Raw genomic sequence first — 27,108 nt, 5'->3', positions numbered from 1 at the left:
TCCTACTAAATACAAACTGGTATCCTGGATGGTATCTTGGAAAAAAAGAGGGATAAGTGAGAAACTGAGGAAATCTGAGTATAGACTTTAGTTACTAATAATGTATCAATATTGGTTTATCAATTGTGACAAATATGCCATATGAATGTAAAACGTTAGTAATAGGGGAAGCTGGGTATAGAGTGTATGGAAAGTCTCTGTATTATCTTTGTAACTTCTCTGTAAATCTAAAATGATTCTAAAATTAAGTGTTTTTTGTTTTTAACTGAAAAGCCTCACAAATGCCTCTCTCTTGGAATTAGGTGGGTGTGGGGAGACTTTCAAATTCTAAGGCCAATGAAATCTCTCAAAGTCTTAATGAACAAATTCCTGAGCCTCCAAATTCCCCTGACACATGCTTTCCCAACCTTCCTTAACCCTGCCCTGCCAAGAAGTAAACTTTTCTCTACATAAAAGCTTTTATTTTTTTATTTTATTTTTTTTATTAAAAAAATTTTTTTTCCATTTATTTATTTTTTGAGAGACAGAGAGAGACAGAGCACAAGTGGGGGAGGGGCAGAGAGAGAAGGAGACACAGAATCCGAAGCAGACTCCAGGCTCTGAGCTGTCAGCACAGAACCCGATGCGGGGCTCGAACTCACAAACTGTGAGATCGTGACCTGAGCCGAAGTCAGACACTTAACCGACTGGGCCACCCAGTCGCCTCAAAGCTTTTGTATTTTTAATGTTTACTTATTTAAAAAAAATTTATTTAAGTTTGTTCATTTTTGAGGGGGGGGGGAAGACAGAGTGTAAGTGGGGGAGGGGCAGACACAGACTCCAAAGCAGGCTCCCGGCTGTTAGCACAGAGCCCGACATGGGACTTGAACTCGCCAACTGCGGGATCATGAGCTGAAGTCAGATGTTCAACCGACTGAGCCACCCAGGCACCCCTGTGTAAAGGCTTTTAAATGGGCATGTCCCAAGAGCTAATTATCTCACAAGCTGCTATGACTCTCCTCAGGCTCCACCTCTCATCGCCCCTCGGCCAATGATGACCATCAGACCCCAAAATAACTCAGTGAGAGAGGTAGAAGGCCTGGTTATACACCAAAGAGTTACAATGTCTTGCTACTCTGTATTAGCAAGAATCTGGGGGATACACATGGGAGTGAAGTCTAGGCATATCAGACCGATAAGGGATAGAATATAAGACTTGATCCAGCCACGTCCGTTGATACGGGTGCAGCCACTAATGGTTTGACCGAAGCAGACTTGAGTAGTATTCGTAATTTGCTAAATTGGCTAATGAAAGCGGGGACCTGCTTAGTGGGGGTTCCGAGAGTAGCAATACCAACACCACTCTAGAAGTTGTTAGAAATGCAGAATCACCGACCCCAACCCAGACCTCCCAAATCTGAAACCGTGGGGAAGGGGCCCAGCAATGTGTGTTGCAAGCCCTTCAGGTGATTGTGATGGACACTGAAGGTTGAGAACCACGGGCCTGCAATCACTGAGGTCGAAATACCAGGTCTTCCCCAGCATAAGGTCATCAGGAAAGAATTCCTAAGGCTCCAGGTAATGAGTATGTTGGAACTGGATCCAACTTGGATTCCCTGGGAGAGCTGAAAGACTCACGCTTTGTTAAGGTGTCAGTTGGTGAGGCGAGGGCCAGCCTCCTCGAAGTACCCTGTGATGGCCACTGGAGGTGACAGCAGGTGCTGGGATCGGTTCCCTAATTTCAGCAGGAATAATGGAGACTCATTGGCAAAGGCCAGGTGCTTCACCATCAGAGACAAGGTAAGCCTCGTTACCACAGTGAGCCCCGGAGCCGAGGTGGTGTGAGAGAGACTCAGGCTGACGCAGAACTGGAGGAGGGCTCTGTTCCAGGGCAAGATGGCGGCGATGCAGGAAGGCCCTGAACTCACCTCCTCCGCGGACACACCAACTCTACACTGACTTGAGAGCAAGTCCTCCTGAGGAAGAACTGAGGGCTGACGGAACACCTTCTGCTTAAAAAAAGGTAGGGAGACCACACCGAGAAGGGCAAGAGAGCAGGAGGCAAGTAAGGAAGGGAACCCCACTCCAAGCTGTGAACTGCAGCTGGGAGGAATAGGACTGAGGGACCCACCCTGGGGCACAGAAGAAAAGCTGCGGTTTAAAAGGGCAACAACTGGGGTGCCTGGGTGGCTCAGTCTGTTAAGTGTCTGACTTCAGCTCAGGTCATGATCTCACAGTTGGTGGGTTCGAGCTCCGCTTCAGGTTCTGTGCTGACAGCTCAGATCCCAGAGCCTGCTTCTGTTCCTGTGTCTCTGTCTCTCTCTCTCTCTGTCCCTCCCTCACTCGTGCTTGCTCGCTCGCTCTCTCCTTTCAAAAAATTTTAAAAAATAATAATAAAATAAAATGTCAAAAATGCTGATTCCTCACCGAGAACTATGAAATTAAAAGCTCTGGGGCGGCACCTGGTTGGTTCCCTCAGTGGAGCGTGCGACTCTTGATCTCAGGGTCGTGAGTTCAAGCCCCACACTGGGGGTAGAGATTACTGAAAAGAATAAAATCTTTAAAATAAATGAAACAAAAGCTCTGAGAGTAGGCATGAAAATCTGCCTTGAGTAACAAATTCTGTGTAACCTTATGCTTGCTAAAGTTTTTAAAGAGCGACCTGATGTTAGACCAGCAGATTTTAAATTCCTTAAGGTTGCTCTGTGCATGTACCAATTTGTAATGAAGTGTGTGTGGTGGGGTTGGGGAGGGAGGGTTGGGGCAGCAGAAGTGCCGAAGGTTGATAGATCCCATAGTCTGGACATTAGTTATGAAAACGAATTTTCTTTTTTTTTTTTTAATTTTTTTTTTTTTTTTTAGTGTTTATTTATAATTGACAGAGACAGAGCATGAGCGGGAGAGGAGCAGAGAGAGAGGGAGACGCAGAATCTAAAGCAGGCTCCAGGCTCTGAACGGTCAGCACAGAGCCTGATGCGGGGCTCGAACTCACGGACAGCAGGATCATGACCTGAGCCGAAGTCGGACGCTCAACCGACTGAGCCACCCAGGTGCCCCCGAAAATGAATTTTCTTAAGGGTGGAGAGTGTGGCGATCAGATGGGGCGATAGAGAGACCATAGACCACATAAAAATGAGTATGAGTGACCGAGGTGCTTGATGGCTGTGGTTTCACTGTCTAAGTCCCTCTGGGAAATGAACCCTGTTACGGTGGTAGTTTTCAGAAACTATTATGAGAAATAAACTAGGTAGACTGACACATATAATGTAAAACATGTATTTAAATTTGATCAACTTCTTTTTTATTTTTTATTTTTTTATTTAAAAAAAAATTTTTTTTTTCAATGTTTTTATTTATTTTTGGGACAGAGAGAGACAGAGCATGAACGGGGGAGGGGCAGAGAGAGAGGGAGACACAGAATCGGAAACAGGCTCCAGGCTCCGAGCCATCAGCCCAGAGCCTGACGCGGGGCTCGAACTCACGGACCGCGAGATCGTGACCTGGCTGAAGTCGGACACTTAACCGACTGCGCCACCCAGGCGCCCCTAAATTTGATCAACTTCTAAAAGATAAAAATTGGTATTTTTAGGAGTGCCGTATCTTTTTCAACCTCAGGTATCTCATGACTCGTTATTTTGGGTAATTTTTACCACCACCCATCACTCTCAAACCAATATGTACCTTGAACTGAAGCCTGTAACCACAAGGTTAAACAATTTGAATAAACTAACCATTTGTCTTTAAAACTAAATAAAGAAAAATAAAATAAAATAGAACCGGAGGACATAATATAGACAATCCGATGTGCCGTCAGGAAGACAAAGCTTCGGGACTAAAGGACTGGTTTCCAGTAAATGTCTGATTTGAAGAAAATAGATAGCATTGGAATTTTCTTGGGTGATGACGGGCTGATGAGAGGATGTCTCCTATCGATCTCGGGAGCTTTTGTTAGAGGCGGGAAGAGGAGATGACCCAGGTTGGGCTGGTCTCACCAAGTGGGCTGAATTGAGGTTTGCTTGGGTGACTGATCTGATCTGCTTAGGAAAATGTCAAAGTCTCCTCTCCATTTGTTGTTTTATTTTAACGGGCTCTAACTGAGCTCCCCCCTCTCTGTAGTCCCTGCCCATGAGTACAGCCAAACCCTCAACAGACTCACCAGCAGCTCTCTGTTTGCTTGCCCTCAACTGCAATTCCTCTGCTATTCCCGAATACACTGTTGTCCTGGCTTACCTCAGATTACCTCTTTATTTAGGTCAACAATGGTCATCGAGTGTTTTGAACCGTGTGGATCTGTGGTCGTGGGCAGATGACCACAGCGTCTCTACTAACACTGCAACCTTCTCGAGTGCTGCCGAATGACACCTAATGCCTCGGGGTGTTCCTCCATGACCAGGTAACGGACCGAGGAGGACCGTGCCGTGAAGGTCAATTCCAGCAAGCCTGGCATTGGCCTGAGCTGTTGGTTTAGCTAAAGTATTCGCATGGCACTGATCCTTGGTGAAGGCATGAAACATAACGATTAATGGTATGGCTTTACAACTATGGCTCTCGTGACTTTCAGGGAGGTTGGTACTGGTTGTTAGCACTGTTGACTGATTACAGGGAGATTAGCTTTTTGCACCCAGTCTCACTGAGACCCCTGGGAGATTCTGGCTTCATGGAGTGGTGGAATTATTCTGCAAGGTTGGGGTGCTGTTGTACAAGACCCACTATATGCTTGAAACCAGTGGCCAATATATGTATGGTGCCTTATGTGGGTCCAAGAACCAAGGGGTAGAGGTGAGAATGGCCTCTTTCACTACGATTCCTAATAACCCCCTGGAAAAATGCTTGCTTCCTATCTCCCCGCCCCCCAACCTTCGGATTGGTGAGCTAGAGGTTCTGGTGCCCAAAGAAGAAACGCTGTTTCCAGGGTACACAGCCTTGATTCTGATGAGTCAGAAGCTGAAATGGCCCTGGCTCATTTGGGGCTCCACGTGCCACTAAACCAACAGACAAAGAAAGGGGTTAACAGCCCTGGGTGGCATGATTGATCCTGGCTACCAGGGCAAAACGGGCTTGCTGCTACTGAATGGGGACAAGGAGGACAGTGTGTGAAGTGAGGGGCATCACTGGAGCACCCCTGTGCCTAACCGTCCAAGTCAGCGGAAAACTGTGGGAACCCCAAAAATAAGGCAACCAAGGACTCAGATCCCGCAAATGTGAAGATTTGGGTCACCCTGCTTGGTCAAGAACCCTGTCCCGAAAAGTGCCAGCAGAGGTGAAAGGGAATGGAAGTGAGAAGAAGGCATCTAGGGTTACCTTGGCCTTGGGGCCAGCCATAGGAGTGGAGACCGTCGCGTCCCTATTTCGTGAGATGTTCTTGTTTCTTTTTCTCCCTTTGGCCCGTTACTCTATCTGAGGAACACCGGTGATTTCGGCTGAGAGAATGACCAGCTATCATTACCCCACGGTGGTATGATAGCTGGTGAGAAATGGCGGGTCCGCTATGTAGGAGAGACAAGATGTTCACCTGGGAAAAGGCCTAGGGTGGATGCTGAGGGGCCAAAGAGGTAGCCTGTGCCGTTTACATTTCTTTGTCCTTTAGAACCACCTCCGCCCCTGCCACCTTCTCCACTCAGCCCTCTGCCCCAGGAGGCCGCCCTTGTGGCCCACGTCCAGTATCTTCTGTGTCCTGGTGGAGCCCCACAGGAGATCGGAGACAGAGGCAGAGGTCAGGTGGCTTACTTCCTCTTGTGATCAACCACGATCATGTCTTCTCTCACGGGCCTTGTGGTGCCTTTCTCTCCCTGCGGAGGCCAGTGGCCATTCCCTCCCTCGTCCCTTCCCGCATCATGGGGGCAATGCTTGGCTGCTACTGAACTTGGATTGCTGCCCTATCCTTTGTGGTTCCCTGACACCCACATCGTTTTTGTAAATAAACCCTCCTCAAATTATCCTATTTTGAATGTGCCATCTGTTTCCTGTTGGGAGACTGGCTGATGCAGTGGGTTTTATGCCAAAATTACCCTGCTAACAGTTTCATTATTTGAACTTCAACTCGTGGTGTCCTGACATTTCCCCCCACGCCCTTATAGGGGAGCTGTTTTGAGCCCCCTGGGAGGGTCTGCTGCCCCATAGCAGGCAAAAGGGTGAAATAATACAGTGCAAGCACCCAGCACGATGTCTGTACAGGCAGACTCAATAAATCCTAGAAGAATCCCCCCACCTCCCACCGCCCTACCCGGCTCCACACTGCAGACGAGGTTCGTGGGGTTTGGCCTCTTTCGTTCCGTCATGCATTGTTAGCAATTTGAGTAGGGGAGGGTTAAACGAGCCATTTTGCCAAAAATGACTACTTTATTGAATGATGATTTTATTGTTCAATTCGTAAATTTTAATGCATTTGCAAAAGGCAAGAAGGGAAAACATGTAATTTAAGTCATTTGGAAGCAAAACTGGGCTGTAGGCAGGGCAAACCCAGTCTCACCAGGCAAGCAGACTTCCTACCAAGTTAATGACACTGAAGCTCCAGGGCCCCTCGCGCACATGAGGCCCCTTGATGGTCCGAGCCCTCCAAATTGTTTCGGCTTCAGGCCCCACAAAACCTGGAGATCCCCCCTGCAGGGAAGATACTACATTCTGTGTCCTCTCTGGGGCACACTGAAATTCTGTTTGGGGCACTGTCAGCTCACATCAACAGAAGCCACATGCGTCCTGGATGAATCCAACCAGAATAGGGGCCTCTGGCAGATGTGTGCCATGCCGTGCGACAGGCACTCTTCCCCAGCTTCTACGGGGGCAGGGCCTGGGGCCGCAGGCACGCACCTTCCAGAACGCTGGCAGTTATCTGACTTCCCAGTGAGAACTCATGCATCTCAACAACCATTCCCCACGACCTCTGACCACTGCTGCTTTACTTTATGGCACAAGAGTTGTCCTCAGCTACGCGACCCCCCCACCCCCCCCCCGCCCGCAGCGGCACCCCCTCCCCCACCCTCCACTCGGGGCCAAAGGCCTCAACTCTTTGTTATTCAAAAATAATGTTGGGGGGGGGTGTGGCACGCCTGGGTGGCTCAGTGGATTAAGCGTCCTACTCTTGGTCTTGGCTCGCTCAGGTCATGATCTCACGGTTTGTGAGATCAAGCCCCGGGTCAGGCTCTGTGCTGACAGTGTGGAACCTGCTTGGGATTCTCTCTCTCCCTCAGTCTCTGCCCCTCCCCCACTCACTCTGTCTCTCTCAAAATAAATTTTAAAAAAATTTTAACTCTCTGTTTAAAAAAAGTTAGAGTACAATTATGGGAAACCGACGTATGCCTACCAACTAGCTTTGTCCTCTTTCCTTCATATTTTGTTTTTAGAATGGAAACATCCCAGAGGCAGCTGAAGCATTCTTTCCACTCATGCCTACTGGGATCCCTGCCCCCCTCAGTGTAACTGCTCTCCTCCTTTAGCAATTTACCATTCTCATGCATGTCTTTATGCTTTTGCTGTATACACCTACAAGCTATGTATAGTATTGCTTTGCATGTTATTCTTATTGTGGGAAAATATACATAACGCACAGTTTACCGTTTCCACCATTTTTAAGTGTATGTTTCAGTAGTAGTAAGTTGCATTCACAGTGTTGTGCAACCATCACCATTCTCCGTCCGTAGACCTGTTTCATCTTTCCAAACGGAAAATCTGTGCCCATTGAACTCCGATCCCCTTCCCCACAGCCCCTGGCAACCATCATTGGATTCTACTATCGGTCACTGGGAATTTATGGTTCTTTTTTTTTATTATTTTTTTTATTTTTTTATTTTTAATTTTTTTTTCAACGTTTTTATTTATTTTTGGGACAGAGAGAGACAGAGCCCGAACGGGGGAGGGGCAGAGAGAGAGGGAGACACAGAATCGGAAACAGGCTCCAGGCTCCGAGCCATCAGCCCAGAGCCCGACGCGGGGCTCGAACTCACGGACCGCGAGATCGTGACCTGGCTGAAGTCGGACGCTTAACCGACTGCGCCACCCAGGCGCCCCTGGTTCTTTATGTAAGTGGGATTACACAACGTTTGCCTTTCTGTGTCTGGCTTTTTTCACTTAGCATAATGCCCTCACTGTCCATCCAGTGGTTGGACAGTGTCACAAACGGCAAGATTTCATTCTTTCTTATGGCTGACTGAGATTCCCAGGCATTCTCAAGGTCAAAGGATTCACGGATGTTAGGCTTTTGATACAGATTAGATTACAGTCTTTTTTTTTTTTTTTTAATGTTTGTTTATTATTTTGAGAGAGAGACGGGTTGGGGAGAGTGCGCGCAGGAGAGGCACAGCGAGAAGGGGAGAGAGAGAATCCCGAGCAGGCACCACACTGTCAACACAGAGCCTGACGTGGGACTTGAATTCACAAACGGTGAGATCATGACCTGAGCCGAAGTTGGACGCTTAACCGACTGAGCCACCCAGGCGCCCCCAGTCTGAGTCAGTCTTGAGGCTGGCCTTCCAGTCTGGACTCCCCATGTTTACGGATCACTAATGACCTGGAAGAATTCCAGAGGATGATAGAGGTCAATACAGGCTCTGGAGTCTGTGGTAGGTTCAAATCCCAGCTCTGCCACTTGCTAACGGTGCTACCTCTGCACAAGTTACTTAAACTCTCTGAACCTCAGTTTCCCCATGAACCGACCTGGGGCTCGAACCCATGAACCGTGAGATCGTGACCTGTGCTGAAACCAAGAGTCGGACACTTGACCGATGGAGCCACCCAGGGGCCCTATACTCTAAATTTTGTAATATGCTTTGAGTTTTTCATAATCTGAAGGAACAAGATATTATGTATGCCTGGTAAGTAGGAGTCATTCAGAGACCCGACCTTAAGAATAAGCTCCTACAGGGAGCTCAGCTCCAACTGGGTGGCTCATTTGGTTAAGCGTCCAACTTTGGCTCAGGTCATGATCTCACAGTTCGTGGGTTCGAGCCCCACGTCGGGCTCTGTGCGGACAGCTCGGAGCCTGGAGCCTGCTTCGGATTCTGTGTCTCCCTCTCTCTCTTCCCCTCCCATGCTCATGCTCTGTCTCTGAGTAATAAATAATAATAAAAATTTAAAAAGTTAAGAATAAGTGCCTACCCTCCTCACATGGCCTGAGCAGCCTCCACTTATTTGCCAAGTCTGGAGCAGAGCCCGGAAGTTGTGACGTCAGAACATCCTTCCAGGCCCACCCTCTCCAGGCTGGCCAAAGCACATCCTTCTTGCAAGAACCCCGGGGAATTGGAGGACAGAGAAACCGCTGGAGGAATCCAAGCTACCGACAAGCTGTGAGCTAAAAGACGCCTTCTGTGGGGAAATGCGGAAATGTTACTTGCCAGTGGGCGGCCTCACAGCATGCAAGCCTCACCTCATGAGAGCTTATAGGGACTGGGTCAGGGGGTCTGGAGTCGATTTCCACACTGATGAGGCTGTGAGGAAGGTGGTCGATGTCAGGGCTTAGCCTTCCCCATGAGGAATGATGAGAACCTTCCCACGTGAGCCTCAGCCTGAGACAGAGGTGTTGACTACGATGAATCCCCATGTTTCCGACAAGGGTTTCCACCTCGTGCGTCGAGCTGAAGGTCTCTGCAGGGGGGCTGGCTCTGAGGAGCCCCTCTTGTCCCTCCTCACTGCCATGCAGATGGCTGTGCCAAGAGGCTCACCTGGACTCCGGCCCAAGGACAGTCTGACTTTGTTGCCGTGAGGCCTGCCTTGACGCTGGTCTTTGCCTCTCTGAGCACCAGTGGTCCTCGTCTGTAAGGCTCAGGTGGTTGCTGGCGCCCTACCTCAGGCCACAGATTTGTGTCATACGAGGCTCAGAGCATGAAGGGTCCCGAAGGAGCAGCTCTGCGGTGACTGGCTGACTAGGAGGTCCTCCAGTGGAGGCCTGGCCTTAAATGCACCTTCTCGGACGCCTGGAAAATGCTTGTGCAACGTCAGACCTGCCTGGTGGAGTGGAGAGCACGGTCACCGCCCCCGGCCTTGGGCTGCTGGGATGGAGTTAACTGGGGCGTCTCCACCCATTACCAAATAGGCACTACCCTTGGCTGGCTCCCTGCGTGCCTGAAACGCGTCCTCTCTAATTCTTACAACGACCTCTAGAAGAGATACCATCCGCACTTCACAAATGAAGATACTGAGGCTCAAAGAGGGACCATCGGCTCGCCTGCACTCATGCCACAAATGTGGCAGAACCAAGGTCAGGATCTCCGAGACCCCCACTCAGAGGCAGCCTCTGTCAGTGGTCAAAGGCGGCTGGTGGGGGGGCGAGGGCGGGGCTCAGGCGCAGGTGCCGGGAGCGCCCCCCCACCTCTCCCCAGGCCCAGCTCATGGCTAGCACCGAGCTTGCAGGGGGAGTGGGCGGGCCACCGAGGCGGCAGTCACGCACAGCTGTCGCTTTAAAGGCGAACTTGTTCCTCGCCTGCCCTTTTGTTTTTTTAACGCCTCACCACAATAGAAACTGCTTACCTGCAGGTGTGCCGCTATTCTAAGAGCTCCAACCTTCGCGTTGGGGTGGATCAGTCAACCCAGCTGCCGCCTGCTCAGCCCGGAGGCTGCTTCGCTCCCAGCGCCGGCCGCCACAGGCCCTTTGCCCTCCTGTCCAAGTGGGCCAGACCAAGCATGTTGATGGACTCTCGCGTAAACGTCCAACTGATTTTATCACGAACTAAAGCACCATACAGGAAAGTGCGTAAAACACGTTGGCCAGGGCACAGATGGTTGTAAAGCAAACAGCTGGTAATCGGGTCATGAAATGGAACTCACAGCACCCCGGAAGCTGGACCTGTCACTTTCCAGCTGGCAGTCACTCCCCAGGTTGGCCTTCCTGCTGCTGGAGACTCCAGGAATTGTTTGCACGCATGCTGGTGAGAAGTCCAGGGGCCTGGAGCTGATTGCCACGAGACAAGGCTGTGGGGAAGGTGGTCCATGCACCTGCTCGGCCTCACCTGATACATATGGATCCGGGTGGGTAGGTAGACAGACAGACTGACACACAGATGGATCGGTCTGCCCCTCCCACCTGAGATTAGGCCAGGCAGGCAGGAGCCCCAGGATATCGCTGGGACATCAGAACATGGTTGGACGTGTGATGGGAATGAAGGAAACTACAGTGACCAAAAGGCCTCAGCAGAAGGACCTGTTAGAGGCTTTATTCGGCCACAAGCGACAAAAAACTGAAAACCGGTGGCTTAAACAACTGAGGGGTTTGTTTTCCTCATATATATAATGGGGCCCAGGGCTCTCATGACTCAAAGGCGCCACTGACAACAGTCTCCAACTTTCTGCCCCGCCACCTTCAGTGTGTGGTTTTGAGCCTCACGAAGGCTTTCAGCTTTCATCGTCTCGTGGTCGCAGGGTGGCCTCTGCCATTCCTAGGACTTCATCCGTGCTGAAGGCGGGCAGGAAGGGGAAGGGCAAAGGGCAAAGGCAGCTGAGTCTTTCCCCTTTCAAGAAGCCTCTTCCAGTGACCTCCACTTCTCATTTGTCAGAACTGCCTTCTTGGCCGCCCCTACCTGCAGGGGAGCCTGGGAAATGAACTTTGAGAAAGGGCAGGTCACATTGCTACCCTGAGGATAGACACTGAGAAGGAAGCTGGGAGTGCTTCCTCAAAGAAATACTTTGGAGCCATGAGGCAGTAAGAACCATCCCCCACGCCCACCCCCACCCCCGCCAGCTGCTTCCCAGGTTCGGTGGGTCCAGTAAGTAGCAGCCGGACTTCTGATCGGTGAGGGTGCAAGTCTGGGCCCAGAACTGAATTACTGAGGATTTAGAAAAGGCTAAGCTGCCTCTCGGGTCCCTTTCTCGGTCCTTCTCCTACACAGCCTGCAGCCTCACTACAAAATCAAAGCTGAATAAATACTTTAAAGTGTTGTCTCCCCACCGATGAGGCTGCTTGTAAATGCATTAAGCCGAACTAAGTGGTAAAGCTTGAGTGAGGGCATCCCAGAAGGTCAAAGCCAAGACACCCCGAGGGCAGCCAGAGGCTGCATCCTTGTGGGCTGAGGTCCCATCCAGACCCAGAGAAGAACAATCAGAGCATTATGTTTATCGACTATCCATAGTTATTCTATAGATGTTTTCTTTTTTATTATTATTATTTTTTTTAATGCTTATTTATTTTTGAAAGAGAGCGAGCATGTGGGGGGGAGGGGTAGAGGGAGAGGCACAGAATCCGAAGCAGACTCCAGGCTCTGAGCTGTCAGCACAGAGCCCCACGTGCGGATGGAACTCGTGACCACAAGATCATGACCTGAGCCGAAGTTGAACACTCAACCGACTGAGCCACCCAGGCGCCCATCTATAGATGTTTCCTAAGCGTGACAGTATTGGGGTTTTTTTTTTTGAAGTTTTTATTTATTTATTTAATTTGAGAGAGAGGGAGGGAGGGAGAGAGAACGAGTGGGGAAGGGGCAGAGAGAGGGAAAGAGAATCCCAAGCAGGCTGTGCACTATCAGGGGCTCAGTCTCACAAACTGTGAGATCATGGTCTGAGCCAAAATCAAGAGTCGGATGGTTAAATGACTGAGTCACCCAGGTGCCCCGTGACAGTATTATTCTTTTACTTTTTGATTTGTAAGAGATCTCTACATGTTAAGGATCTCAATACATACAGAGTATCTCAATATAAAGGGGCACTGACGGTCAAGAGTCAACAATGCAGGCTGAGGTTTAACTGGACCAAAGGGCCCTAAATGCTTCGGGGAGAACGGGGTGCCGTAGTTGGGTCAAACCTCCTCCTTACCATTCCTCACACCCACAAGGAACCATCCCCAGTCAGAATTTGGGACATTGAGAAATTTAAAAATTGGGATATTTTGCATCAAAATATCGGGTCCCACCCTACTTCAAAAAATCAGAAGTTCTAGGGGCGCCTGGGTGGCTCAGCCGGTTGAGCGTCCGGCTTCAGCTCAGGTCATGATCTCACAGTTCGTGAGTTCGAGCCCCACATCGGGCTCTGTGCTGATAGCTCGGAGCCTGGAGCCTGCTTTGGATTCTGTGTCTCCCTCTCTCTCTGCTCCTCCCCCGCTCATGCTCTGTCTCTCTCTCTCTCCCCTTCAAAAATAAATAAAAACATCAAAAAAAAAATTTTTTTTTTAAATCAGAATATCTAGCAAATAAGGAGCCCACATTCCCTTGTGTCAACCACCTTCTGAGGCGGAGAGCTTCTTTATAGAGTAAAGTGCATTTTCTCACCCTAGTTCTCCTAACTCCCCAAGAAGATGCTCTTGTACTGTTAGTTCCCTTGCCCCCACATATTTCTGCACATTTGTGTTACTAGAATTGGAGTTTGCAATCCCTAATGGAGAACAAAGCCTTCAATTTATGTAGCAATGGCCTAGGATGATAGAGTGAGTGGCCCCGGGCACAGGGCCTGTAATGGCATAGTCAGGTCTTCAGTCAGGGTCTCCTGGGACCCGGTTCTGACTTAAAGCATCTCTCATGGACACTTACAAACACTGCTAATCACATTGCTTACAGGGCCATGAGTTGGGAGCACTGAATTTTGTTGACACTGAGCTGTGGTTGTGAGACTCCTGGCCGGGCAGGGAGATGCCCAGGAGTCTGGGTGCGGCGGGAGCCCCTGACCTTGTTCCCACGGGGAGAGGAAGTCACAGTGGTTGAGGTGAGAACAAGAGGTTGCCCTGGGTGGGCAGAGGCGGGCAGAGGCAGCCACAGGCAGCTGCAGCAGGCTGGTGCCTGGGCCCAGATGCGCCCTTTTCACCCTTTCTGCAAAAATTGCTGCCATGTGCAGAAATAGAGAAACGTGCAGTGTCTGAGAGCCAGTGCCCAGGAGTCGTCCCCCGCCCTCCCGTGTATGCAGGCGGCCCTCGTGACACAGGCCCAGCCCGACCACGCATATGTTTCAGGCAACTCGGGGTTAAAAAGAAAGAGAGAGAGGTGTTTTTGGTCCGCAGATGGCTGTGGTTTGAGTAGGAGTGCAGAGGGAGGGGCCGAGAGGCTCCTTGTCTTGCTCCAGGCCTTGGCGAGCAGGTCGGTCTTGCCTTGGGAGGAGGGCAGGGGGACCCTGCAATGCAGGCTGGTGGCCATGCTACAGAGGAGAAAAGCCCCCACCGTGGTCTTCCTGGTCTGTCGTCCTGTCCTCCATATCCTCACTCTGCCACTCTCCTTCTCCTCTGGCCTGGACAGAGCTCACCCACAGCGGTCCTCTCTTCGTGCCACTGCCCGCGATCCTGGTGGTGCCCTGTCTGCTGTCTCTGTCCTCTGGGGCCTCTCCTTCCCCAGGGACGGCCCAGCAGAGGGGGACGCAGCCACTGCATGGCCAGTACCTTGGGGCAAGTTTCCTCTGCAGCCTTCGTGTGGTCGCTACGCAGCCTGGCCAGGTAGGAAGGAGCTGGGAGAGAACTGCGCCAGTGGGGGGGCCACGCTGTTCCCCTGGCTCCCATTGGCACTGCTTTTCTGACAACACAGGCACCCACCCCCTCGGCATCACCATCCGAGACGTGGGGTTAAGTCACTGGCCCTCAAACCAGAGTGAACGATGAGAGACTGAGAGGCTGACAGAGCAGCTCCTTACCTGGGTCCCCCATAAGAGACAGAATAGTGATTCAGGACGTAGCTCTTCCCCCCCGAGCTCACAGAGACGTTCCTGTGCTCAGTCCAGAAGTCCAATTCCAAAGCTAAGGTCCCCATGTTGTCCCTGGGGCGGAGCCAGATACCGCCTTACCCCAGGCACGCCCCCTCAGTCCCGCCCTGGGAGGTCTCAGGGACGGGGGCCTGCAGGGCAGCAGGGGGCCGGGGTGCCCTCCTCAGGAAGGCCTTATCTTTGGTGTGAGCCATGTAGGAGTGCATCATGAGAGTCAGCAGGGGGCGCTGGCTCCGCTGCAGGGAGTACACATGGGCCCCGTTGGGGACATGTCCATAGCTGCCGAGAAGGAGGCCTGCTGAGGGGCATCTGCCCAGCGGCCAAGGCCAAGGCCAAGGCCAATCCAGCGCCAAGCCCGTCCCCTCTTACAGTCGCACCAGGTCCAGGAAGTTCTGCAGCATGCCCTTCACGGTCTCGGGCATCTCAGAGAGGAACAGCTCCTCCATCACCCAGTAGGAGTCCCTGGGGAAAGGGGCAGCTCAGGCACCCACCCTCCCTCCCCGACCCCGCCACCCCCTGCCCTGCACACCCAGGCCAGTCAGGGTGCCCTACCCTGCTCAGGACAGCCCGCCGGCCCCGGGCTCCCCCACTCCCACCCTAAAGCCCCGGCCGCTCACCAGTAGTAGAATTCGACAAAGCGTCCACCAGACACAACGAAGGGGTGTTCTGAGTAGACAGGACTGCTCGGGGTGGCTGAGGACCTCTGGCTTCACCTGCAGTCAGGAGAGAGGGCACAGGGAGCCCAGGACCCCCACGGTGTGGAGTCCGGAAGAGGCCGGGCGGCGGGGGGGTGGGTCTGGCAGCTGAGGCTTTGGAGCCAGGGAGCCAGAGCACGAGTTCTGGCTCTGCTGCTGGTCAGCCGGGTACAGCTGAGGTCAAGGCCTGAGCTGCGGGAGCCTGGTCTGCTCGGCCCCACGTGGGGGCCTCTGGAGTCCTGACTGACCCAGCCCGGCCCTGGCAGGTGCTCACCAAACAATGGCCATTATCAGGACCGGCCAGGGGGACCACGTCCTCCACTCCCCTGGCCTCGTCTCTGGGGCCACCACCAAGCCAGGCCCAGAGACTCAGGGCCCGCATCCTCTGACCCAGGCGTGGAGTGTGAAAATGAATGAAAGGAAACCTCATTCACAACCTCCGGGAGGCTGGCAGGTGAAGCCCTCCTGCCCTGACTCTTTGTCAAGTGCAGATCCCAACTAGCAAGTGGATGCTGCCTTACTCTCCCAGCCGAAGGGGTAGGTTTCTTCCTCCCCAGCAACAGCCCAGCCAATGAGAGGCTGTCACAACTCAGCCAATGAAAAGCCACCGTACTCAGAAGGCCCCAGTTTACCGCAAAGGGCTTGTTGTTCGCAGCAGCCTTCCCAATGCCCCCCTTCCTCCACAAGGCAGCGTTCCTGTTCTGCGTTCTGCTGACTTGCCCACGGTTTCCCTGTGGTTTACTCAGCCCAGATGGCCGTTCTCTGCTGTTCCTAAACGAACCCCCTTTTGCGGGTGAAGTAACTGGCAGTTTTATTTGTAAGGAGAAAGGAAACCCCAAACTGCTTTCCCAGTGAGACAGGCGTACATGAACGTGGCCTCGGGAGAGCAACTGTAGGACCAGAGTAGAGATGGCTGCCTCCTTCAGGTACTTTCTCTGTTCATGGCCTCCTGGTTCTGTCCCAGTGAGTGTGGTTTCAGTGGGAGAGCGGTGGGCTGTCAGTTATTTTGAGGGGCGTCGTGGAACAGAGCTGGGTTTGCTCCTGTGGGGCTGGGTGGGAAAGGGTCCTGGAGCACCACTCTGTGCCAGCGGGTGCCAGGGCCCCGGGGGCCGGCTGGGAGGACAGATGCTGTGCAGCCTCGGGCAAACCTCTGCCCTCTCTGAGCCTCAGACAAAGGAGAGAAAGTACATAACAGACAGTGCTGACCACAGGCCACAATCAGCAGTGGCAAATATTTCTGAGCCGAGGCCTAGCTGATTAGCTCAGGGAAGGTAGAGCCCAGCTGGGGAGTGAGCAATTAGAGGTTTAAGAAGCAGGTCTGCGTGAGTTTACCTGGGAGGAGGCTGGTAAGGGCTTCAGGGAGGCAATGAGGAGTTAGAAGTAAACTTTCCCCTTCTACCGCCTCCCCCCCCCCCGTCAATTTCTTTCTAGAAAACTGCAGTAGAATACAAGGGTATGCACTTTCTATCTAAACTAGTTCCAAGAATATGCCTCCAAAGCTATGAATTACTGAAATTTGCAGAAATAGCACTGGGCTGTTTTGAAAGCCATCCTATGAGATGAGGAAAAAGATACCTGGTTTGACTATGAGCTTGAACATGGAAAGACTTTGGACTTTTATCCATTCAGCCACACTGCTTTCTGAGACAGTTGCTTTTCTGTCCCAGGAGTCGTGGGCAAGGCTCTGAAATATATGGAGGTGAGGGGGGGGGGGCAGGGGCAGCAGGGCGGGCTGGTATACTGGGGGCAGAACCACCTGCTCTCTCCCTGACTCTGAGCTAGTGACCTCCACTCCCTCCTGCTCCACCCCTGTGCCTGAGCCTGCAGGTCCCGCTGGAGCCACCAGGGGGCGGCAGTGAGCCAAAAAGAGAAAGTCCAGGAAAGGGACCATCTGGCTTTAGGAGGGCCCGGCCCCTTGGCTCCTCATCCAGTCCCCACCCACGGTCCGAGAAATGTCTGGAACCTTCTAGGACAGCCAGATCTTGACCTACCAGTATGGGATCCCGACCTCTCTCCAGAAGACAGGCCAGCAGTGGGACTTCCCCAGTGCCTGGGCCCCCTTGCAGGACCTGGTCATCAGAGGTAGGGAGGCAGCAGTGGGGCACATCCCAGGGCCCGCCCTCCTTGCATCTAGAGGGTCAGCCCCCTGGTACTGGGGAGGTGTGAACAGAGGATGTGAGGTCCTTCTCTGGCTCTTCTGTTCTCATGGCTTCCCCCTCAGCAGATATTTGTACCTGCCCCCACCTGTCCAGGGAACCAGCCCTCCTTTCTCTCTCCAAACCCAGGCCCTGGGGAAAGAGCTGTTCACGTGGTTTCAAGATGGAGGTCTTGAGGCTCGGGCCTCTTTCCCTCCTTGAGGAGAGTAAGGTTCAGGCCTATGCTCCCTCTGGGTTGGGGACTCAGGTGGCTCAGGGTCCTGCCTGGGGCGGGGTGGGGTCTAGGTCTGGCCAAGTGTCCTTCACCTTGGGCTCAGGAAGTGGCTTTCCAGCTGGCTCAGAATTGGATCCGAACCAACTTTGAGGTCTACTCCAGAAAGCCAGCCATGTATGAGAAGGTGAGCTGCTCCTGAGCCCTGACCCTCCTGGGCCTCCTCCCCATGGGGAGATGGGGGAATTGCCAGGCTTTGCAAGGCCCGGGGACAGTGGTGACACCCAGTGGCCATTCTTGGGCACTGCAGGCCAGGGCAGCTTCTCCCACAGGGGCTCCCATTTCTGGCTTTCCCTAGAGGGCTGAGGTGAGGGGGCGCGGGGGTGGGGTGGGTAGTGCCTGACCTTAGAGCCTGTCCTTTTGTTCCCAGTATGACATCAGCAACGGTGGTCAGCCAGGTGGTGGAGGGGAGTATGAAGTTCAGGTGAGTGGGCCCGCATCCCATAGGAACTACAGGGCTCTGCTGTCCCCGCAACTGGCCATGACCTCCGCTGTCTGGGCCGGTTTCCTCCTGTGGGTGTGGGTCCACAGGGAGGAGCCTGCCTGGAGCTCCTTTGTCCTCCTGGGGTTAGGCAGTTCTAGAGCCCCTGGGTGGAGATCTCACACCCCCTAAAATAGGGCTTGAGGGCCTTCCCCAGAGATCCTGCCCCACTAGCCATTCCTCTCTCCAGGAGGGCTTTGGCTGGACCAGTGGAGTGGTCCTGATGCTCCTGGCCCACTACAGCGACCGACTGGCTATGGCAATGAGCCAGAGAAACCAGGGCCCCATCTTCCTGGACCTCACGTAATTAGCAGGGAGAGTGCTGATCGAAGCACAACTAAAAGTAAAATGAGGTGAGGGGGCTGCTAGGGGCCAGCGGAGGGCACAGCAGTGCAGAGGGATGCAGAGGGAAGGCGTCTGTGAGGAGGAGAGGTTTGAACAGAATCGTAGATGGAACCGTCTCTGTGCATATCTGGAAGACCATCCAGGCACAGAAAGGGCAGTGTGAAAGCTCTGAGGTCACGTTCAAGGGTCAGGAAGAAGGCTGGGGCAGGGGTGGGAACAGAGGAGGACCAGGGCTTGGGCGCCAGTGGTAGGACCAGAAAGGTGAGAAGTGGTTCAGTCTGGGATGTATTTTGAGGGTGGAGCCAATGATCATGGAATATAAAGGGAAGGGGGTTACCTGGGATGATGCAGAGATTTTTGTTCTGAGCAATTTTAATTGCTCTACCCTCCCAGCCAATCCTTGGCCACAGTGCAGTGGGGTCAAGGTAGCGACCTAGAAGTCATGGGATGGGTCCTTATCCCCCTGGAACATCAATAAGGAGGAAATCTTGTTTTGTGGCGACACCTAGCTCTCCTACCCTCATACCCCCTCCCATAACCCACACAACCTGGCTTCACAAACACATATATTCCAAATGCTGTATTGTTCCGTGGAGATGCTTACGAATACTGAAAATCACCCAGCCCCAGGGTCCCAGCTGCCACGGGCCCCAAGTGCTATGAAGGAGGGCCCGGAGGTGGGATCAGAACAAACATCAAACACTGTTTTCCTGAACTGTCCTTTCCAAAGGAGTCCGAATTTGAATGTGTTAGTCTAGATCATTTTATGCCCCTGGGAACTTTGGAAAACAATACAGGCATAGTAGCACTTCTTTTATCAGCTTTGTGTGCTCAGGGAAAGAGAGGAAGAGAGGCCTGCTAAGACCACTGTCATCCCAGGTGTGTGTAAAAGTTGAATTGAAGGGAGTAATAGTTCTGTTAATAGCCGGAGCCTTCAGTGCCCCTTTAATGGATAGAACACTAGACAGAAATCAATAAGGAAATAGGAGACCAAAACTGTAAAATAGCTAGACCTAAGATATATAGAACTCTGTACCCAACAATAGTAGAAAACATATTCTTCTCAAATGTACACAGAACATTCTCCAGGATAAGATCTCCAGGATTAGGCCACAAAACAAGTCTCAGAAATTTTTATTTTATTTAAAAAAATTTTTTTAATGTTTATGGGGCACCTGGGTGGCTCAGTCGGTTGAGCGTCCAACTTCAGCTCAGGTCATGATCTCACAGTTGGTGAGTTTCAAGCCCTGCATTGGGCTCTGTGTTGACAGCTTGGAGCCTGGAGCCTGCTTCAGATTCTGTGTCTCCCTGTCTCTCTGCCCCTCCCATGCTCATGCTCTGTCTCTCAATAATAAATAAACGTTTATTTTTGAGAGAGAGAGACAGAGCGTGAGCTGAGAAGGGGCAGAGAGAGGGGGAGACACAGAATCCGAAGTAGACTCCTGGCTCTGAGCTGTCAGCACAGAGCCTGATGCAGTGATCAAACTCAGGAACTGTGAGATCATGACCTGAGCTGAAATCAAGAAGTGGATACTTAACCAGCTGAGCCGCCCAAGTGCCCCTGACTATATTTGAAATGAGAGTTTCCTTTATTCATTTCATACCCTCACTATTGTGAGTCGATGTCATCTCTTCAGTTGAAGACCTTAATAGAAAAACACTGACCTCCCCAAAAGAAGAGGGAATTCTGCCTAGAGACTGCCTTTAGACTTCTCTGGGCCTCCAGCCTAAGGATCTAACTTGCAGCCTTTGGACTTGCCAGTCTCCATAGTCACGTAAGCAAATTTTTTATTTTATTTTTTTAATATAAGCATATTTAAAAAAAAATTTTAACATTCATTTTTGAGAGAGAGACAGAGCATAAGTGGTGGGGGGGGTGGTGCAGAGAGAGAGGGAGACACAGAATCCGAAGCAGGCTCCAGGCTCCAAGCTGTCAGCACAGAGCTCTCAGCACAGAGCCCGACGTGGGGCTCGAACTCACAAACCGCGAGATCATGACCTGAGCTGAAGTTGGACACTTAACCGACTGAGTCACCCAGGTGCCCCATAAGCAAATTTTTAAAGATAAGTCTCTCTGTCTCTGTCTCTGTCACACACACACACACACACACACACACACACACACACACACACATTCTATTGTTTGTTTCTCTGGAGAATCCTAATACAGTCCAAGACCAATGTCTTCCTTGGCTGACTCTACCACACATCGAAAGAATTAACACCAACCCTTCTCAAGATCTTCCAAAATGGAAGAGGAGGAAACATTCCTAACTCCTCCTAGAGACCAGCAATGCCTAATGCGTATACCGTGTAAGGATATCACATGACAAGAAAATTACAGTCCAATATCTTTTATGCATGTGATGGAAAATCCTCAACAATCACCTCTGCTATTCAACGTTGTACCAGAAGTTCTAGCAGAACAACAGAACAAGAACAAGAAAAAAAAGCATGCAAATTGGAAAGGAAGAGCATATCTATTCCCAGATGACATGATTCTGTATATAGAAAATCCCAAGGATCCACAGGAAGGCTGCTGGGTCTAATAAACAGATTCAGCAAAGCTGCAGACGCAAATCACCAGTCAAAAAAATCAGTTGTGTCTCCACACATCTGCCAAGAACAACCTGAAAAGGAAATTTGAGAAGCAATCCCATGTGCAAAAACAGCTAAAAAATAAAATACCTAGGAATAAATTCCGTTTACATTAAGTGTCTGGAATAGGTAAATTTATAGACACAGAAAGTTGAATAGTGGCTTCCAGGGGCCATGGGAAGAGAGGACTTACTGCCTGATGGTTATAGAATGTATCTTTGGGATGATAATTTTTTTAATGTTTTATTTATTTTTGAGAGAGAGAGAGAGAGACAGAGTGCGAGCAGGGGAGGAGCAGAGAGAGAGGGAGACACAGAATCCAAAGCAGGCTCCAGGCTCCAAGCTGTCAGCACAGAGCGTGACGTGGGGCTTGAACCCACGAACCCCAAGATCATGGCCTGGGCTGAAGTCGGACGCTTAACCAACCAAGCCACCCAGGCACCCCTCTTTGGGATGATAAAAAAAATAGTTTTGGGGCGCCTGGGTGGCGCAGTCTTCTGCCAGGTCACAATCTCGCGGTCCGGGAATTCGAGCCCCGCGTCGGGCTCTGGGCTGATGGCTCGGAGCCTGGAGCCTGTTTCCGATTCTGTGTCTCCCTCTCTCTCTGCCCCTCCCCCGTTCATGCTCTGTCTCTCTCTGTCCCAAAAATAAATAAATGTTGAAAAAAAAATAGTTTTGAAAATAAAGAGTGGCAATAGTTTCAAAATATTGTGAATGTAATATAAATTGAATTATACACTTTAAAATGGCTGAAATGGCAGATTTTATGTGATACCTGTTTTAACCACAAGAAAAACACTTATAAAAAGGAAGGAAGGAAGCATGTAGCATCTGGAGGCAGGATGGAAGGGGGCACGCTACCAGGGCAGTGGAGAGGGACAGGGCCCTTTTGTCGTGTGACGGATACTGTTCTCAGGCACCACAACTGACCTCCTGGACAGTGAGGCTGAGTCCTAAAGGGAGGGTCACGCAGTCACTAATCTCAAATGGTGACAGGTTTCCAGAGTATATCTTCCCATGTGCCCTTCCCCCCCCCCACCCCCACCCCAATGTCATTTCAGGCCCAAGCCATCGATCCACACGTGGGACGGAACCTTGAGCCATTCTGTTTGAGATGTTAAAGGAAAAGGTAACTCTCTGCCGTGGTGATCTTGGAGCCACCAGAGCGATTGGCATCTGGGTCACAGATGTGGGACCAACTTGTGCCCCAGACACCGGGGCACCCCAGTCACCCACCACCACCCCACCACATGAGGGAAGGGCTTGAGCAGGTGGCACCCGCTGAGACTAAGAAACGAAGAGGAAAAGTCCACAGTGGGGAGCAGGGGTCGGCTTCTGCAAGCTGAGCCGGGACAGCAAGGCCACGCAGACCTGACATACAGCGCCCAGGTGGCCACGCCTCAGTTGTGGACTTTGGCAGCCCTGGTAGGCAGGTGAGTCAGCCTGCGCCCCTGCAAGCAAGGGGTACCTGGGCTTACTCCTTGGCTGAGGCCACAGTCACCATGCCTGGGAGGGCCTTCATGCTGTGCCAGCTGCTTCTGCTGGGGCTGGGGTCCCAGGGTGCCCTGCCCCCGCCCTGTGACAGGTAGGAGTGGGGAAGCAGCTGAGGAAGGAGGTTGGGGTGGGATCTCGGGCGCTGAGGGTCAGTCCTTCCGAGGGAAGGGGAGGGAAGGATGTCAGCTTTCCTTGTGTAGCAGGCTGGGGGAAGAGGGTGCTGCCTCCCAACCCAGGCACCTGCTGGCCAGCGTCCTCCCTCCCCTCAACCCCTCCCTCCAGGCTCTTCCCCAAGCCATGCTCTTCTCAGGGTTGTTCTGGGAAACTCTCTGCCCAGCTTCCCTGCCTGGAGGTGAGCAGCAGTGTAAGAACCTGAAAAGTGCTCCTAAGTTTGGCCTCTGTGACCTAGAGCAGGTCAGAGCTCTTTGTAGAGCCATAGCTCCCATTTCCAAAATAAGAGACCTAAGTGGCCCTGTCCTGCCTCCTAGACTCACAGGGCATCATCCTTTTCTCATTTCAATGGCTCTCTTGCGCTCTCATGATGTCTCGGGCTGTGGCAGCAAACGAGAGAATCGAGAGAATCGAGATCCCCATCTTCCTGGACCTTGCGTAATTAGCAGGGAGAGTGCCGATGGAAGCACAACAAAAAGTAAAATGAAGTGAGGGGGCTGGTCAGGGCCAGCAGAGGGCACAGCAGTGCAGAGGGATGCAGGGAGAAGGCGTCTGTGAGGAGACGTTTGAACAGAATCGTAGATGGAACCGTCTCTGTGCAGATATGGAAGACCGTCCAGGCACAGAAACGGCAGTGCAAAGGCTCTGAGGTCATGTTCAAGGATCAGGAAGAAGGCTGGGGCAGGGGTGGGAACAGAGGAGGACCAGGGCTTGGGCGCCAGTGGTAGGACCAGAAAAGTGAGAAGTGGTTCAGTCTGGGATGTATTTTGAGGGTGGAGCCGATGATCGTGGAATATAAAGGGAAGGGGGTTACCCGGGATGATGCAGAGATTTTTGTCCTGAGCAATTGTAATAAGGATTTCAGAGAGGCTGTGTGATCAAGAGTTTTGTCAAGTGCGAGGCTGGTTGCCAAAAGTATGGAAAGAAGACTGTGTCAGGGGTCAGTAAGACCACCCACGGCTTCGGCGATTTGCTAGTACCCACCACACAGTTACATCTATGGTTACAGTCTATTCCAGTGAAAGGATGCGGATTAAAATTGGGAAAGGCAACAGGCACATAGGGCAGAGTCCCGAGAGAGAAGAGACATGAGATCCAGTTGTCCTCTGCCGGTGGACTTGTATGAACAGCATTCACTTTTTCCAGCAGCACGTGTGACAACCTGCGTGAAGTATGGTCAACCAGGAAGCTCCCCTGGGTCTTGTGTTCAGGGCTTTCACTGGGGTTCAGTTATAGAGGCTTGGAGTATCTGTATGCCTGACCTTAATTACTCAGTCTCCAGGCCTCTAAGTCAGAGGGATACTGGGGGCTCTCAGTCCCCACCATAAATCACATTATTAGTGTAAAATGTCTGGTGTGGCCCAAGGCCCCACATAAAGATTTATCAGACAGAAATCCAGTAGGTTATGGCTTATTTCTCAGGAGCTGGGCACACGCTGTGCTGGCTTTGAAATGTGTAGGGTGGGAACACAGCAAACCCATTAAGTCAACTTTTTGCTGCACAAGCTACTTGTTCTACAATGAATAACATATTTAGTCTTTGTCTTGGGTTCCTGGGATATAACCTCTAAGCTCTTGGGATTTCCGAAGGGATAGGAGAGTCTTTGGTATTCGTGGTGGGTGCTGATAGTTTACATTAATGGGGTAACTCGTGGTGAGCCCCTGGGTGGTCATGCTGATGAGATGTCTCAGGCCATGCCAGAGAGATGGACCATGTGATTGGAGGGTTGGGGCTGTGGGTCACAGGATATCAACTTGACCTCCTGACCTCTGAGGGCGGAGGGGGCTGAAGATTGAGTTCAGTCACATGACCAGTGATTGAACCAATGGTGTGTATAAAAACTCTAGACACCAAAGCTCGGGGGAGTGTCCTGTTGGGTGAGCACTTTGATGTGCCAGGAGGGTGGTATGTCTGGGTTCTTTGAGGTGAAGACAGGGAAGGTCTGCATTCAGGACAATCCCGGACCTCTTTCTCCGTGTGTCTTTATTTGGCTGATCCTGATTTGTATCTTTAGAATAAAACTGTAATAATAAGGATAGTGCTGACTCTGTGAGTCATTCTAGCACATTATTGAACCTCATGGGTTTAGGGAACCTCCAAATTTGTAGCCAGTTGGTCAGAAGTAGTGGAAGCCTGGGAAGCCCTGAACTTGGAGCCCCAACTGAGGGCAGTCTTGTTGGGGACTGTGCCCACGGCCTGAGCTAGTTGGTTAGTACTGAGATTAGATTGCAATACTGTCATCAATGTGACAAAACGTGTCATTTGCTAGAATGACCTCGATTCACTGGAACAGGTGGCTCGGGAAAAGCAAGACGAAAGGACAGGAGATGAGGACCCTTTGATTCCTGGGTGGCTGCCAGGTCACCCGTGGTTTGGAACAGCAGCTGTATTGGGATCAGTTCCTGGAGGTGAAAGTTGTCAGTGGAATTTAGAAATGATGGGTCCAGGGCCCAGGGTGTTGTCCCACTGGATGCCTAAGGAAATGCAGAATAATAGGGGGGAGAAATGCGATCCTTTCGTTATTATTATGCTCTAATGGCAAACATGAGAGTGAGAGACGGGCCAGGCTTTGCTTCTGGCCAGTCCAAACCATAATAGCCTCTCGTCTCAGGGCCCCCGCCTAAGGAATGTGTTGGGGAAGATCCTGATTCTGGCTGGCCTAGGTGTGGCCCTGGACTCAGAGTCATTTCCAAAGGGGAAAAAAATAATTCTAAAATGACGAATGAAGATTAGACTGATTCCCAAGAAAGTAGGATAGATAGAGGGGAGAGAGCCACTGGGCCCATCCCAGCAGGGCAGAGTCTTTAAACAGTTATTAAGAAGTGGGGCATGGGACACCTGGGCTGCTCAGTCAGTTAAGCGTCTGACTCTTGGTTTTGGCTCAGGTTTTTATCACGTGGTTCATGGGATCGAGCCCCGCATCGGGCTCTGTGCTGACAGTGTGGAGCCTGCCTGGGATTCTCTCTCTCCCTTTGCCCCTCTCCCTCCCTCCCTCTCTCCCTCCCTCCCTCCCCCCCACCTCTCTCTCCCTCTCCCTCCCTCTCTCCCTCTCTCTCAAATAAATAAACTTTAAAAAAGATGGGGTGAATAAAGCAGCTGTGGCTACGGTCCAAAGAAAGTTGTTAATGCAGCACTTAGAAATTGAGTGGACCGATTGGACCTGCTGCACCCCCCCCCCCCAAGATGCGAGGGACCTAAACACATCTCCATTTACCCTACTCTGGAGGGATTCAGAAAACTGCAAGGCAAAGCAGGTAATGAGAAAGCTGACCTCCAATCCACTGAGGCAGTGGCCACACAAGTTAAGATAAAGATTGGTGACAGTGTCAGGGTCCCTTAGCTCTGTCCCCTGCCTGGGAGTGGGCAAAATGGTCAGAGGGTATGGAAGGTCCTGGAGTCTGTGACATGGGGTCCCATGCGCCGCGGTAGCAGGAGCACTGGTGAGTCATATTCGGAGGACGTGAAAATGCAAGCCTTGGCAATCAAGGTGAATGCTTGGATGGAAAGTGCAATGTTCAGACAGACTTTACGTTGACGGGTTGTTTCTCCTTCCCCTGAATGTTGTCTCGCAATGGCTTCCACATCTGACCGGGGAACACTTGCCCCGAGCAGTATCGTAAAGTGAAAACCTGTTGGCAAAGCCACGGTTAGGAACACAAGGGTGGAAGGGACTATGGGGAAAGTGCCGTTGGTGTGTTTGAATAGTTTTCATGCGAAGTGATTGTATCTGTTTTGCCTGAATGTGTTACAGGGGTGGATGTTGTGTCTGAGTGGGGAGTGTTTCCACTCTCTAGGATTATAAAGCAAAAGGCATATACATCTGCCATCATGCTACCGCTTGCTGTCTTCATTGGACATTCTCAATGGGCGCCGGGAAGACTGCCTGAGGTCACACAGATCACATCCTTCTGTGGAGCATAGGCTGCAGTTATAGTGGAAGTCTTGGGGCCCCTCCCAGCCGGCCAGACTTTGGGCTAGAGAATGTCCATTTGAGAGGCAATTACTAACTTGCTATCAGACGTGAATTCAGACCTCCTCTCTTAAAGGACGGAACATAATCTTAAAATCTGACATGCCCGTAACATCTTGGGTGGTGTTGGAAACATGAGGTAAGAGGGAGGGCGGTGCCCAGCAGGGTTCCATAAGGCCATGGAAGTGGTTCATGCAGGAGCGTGCTGCTAGGGGAATGTAAGGTTAACTCCATGTGCTCGAGAGCAGATAGATGCCCTTCTCCCAGAACTGACTCTGGAACCACCTGAGGAGCTCTGGATTTTTTTTTTAAGTTTATTTATTTATTTTGAGAGAAAGCACGTATGTATGCG

At 51.4% G+C, this 27,108-nt stretch overlaps 2 long non-coding RNA genes across 2 annotated transcripts; both read left to right on the top strand.

Annotated features, from left to right (window-relative positions):
- Window positions 1-17,715: 17,715 nt before the first annotated feature.
- Window positions 17,716-22,547, top strand: LOC121035483 (uncharacterized). The gene is made up of 4 exons (XR_005792914.1): window positions 17,716-17,823; window positions 18,067-18,120; window positions 20,160-20,297; window positions 22,182-22,547. It is a non-coding gene; the product is annotated as an uncharacterized LOC121035483 (long non-coding RNA).
- A 593-nt stretch (window positions 22,548-23,140) lies between these two features.
- LOC121035245 (uncharacterized) lies at window positions 23,141-24,824 on the top strand. Its single transcript, XR_005792820.1, has 2 exons — window positions 23,141-23,273; window positions 23,795-24,824. It is a non-coding gene; the product is annotated as an uncharacterized LOC121035245 (long non-coding RNA).
- Window positions 24,825-27,108: the final 2,284 nt, after the last annotated feature.

This window comes from Herpailurus yagouaroundi, unplaced genomic scaffold (genome assembly GCF_014898765.1).
Source record: "Herpailurus yagouaroundi ecotype Mexico unplaced genomic scaffold, PumYag 161, whole genome shotgun sequence".
Taxonomy (NCBI): domain Eukaryota; kingdom Metazoa; phylum Chordata; class Mammalia; order Carnivora; family Felidae; genus Herpailurus; species Herpailurus yagouaroundi.
This window is presented reverse-complemented; position numbering and strand designations above follow the sequence as displayed.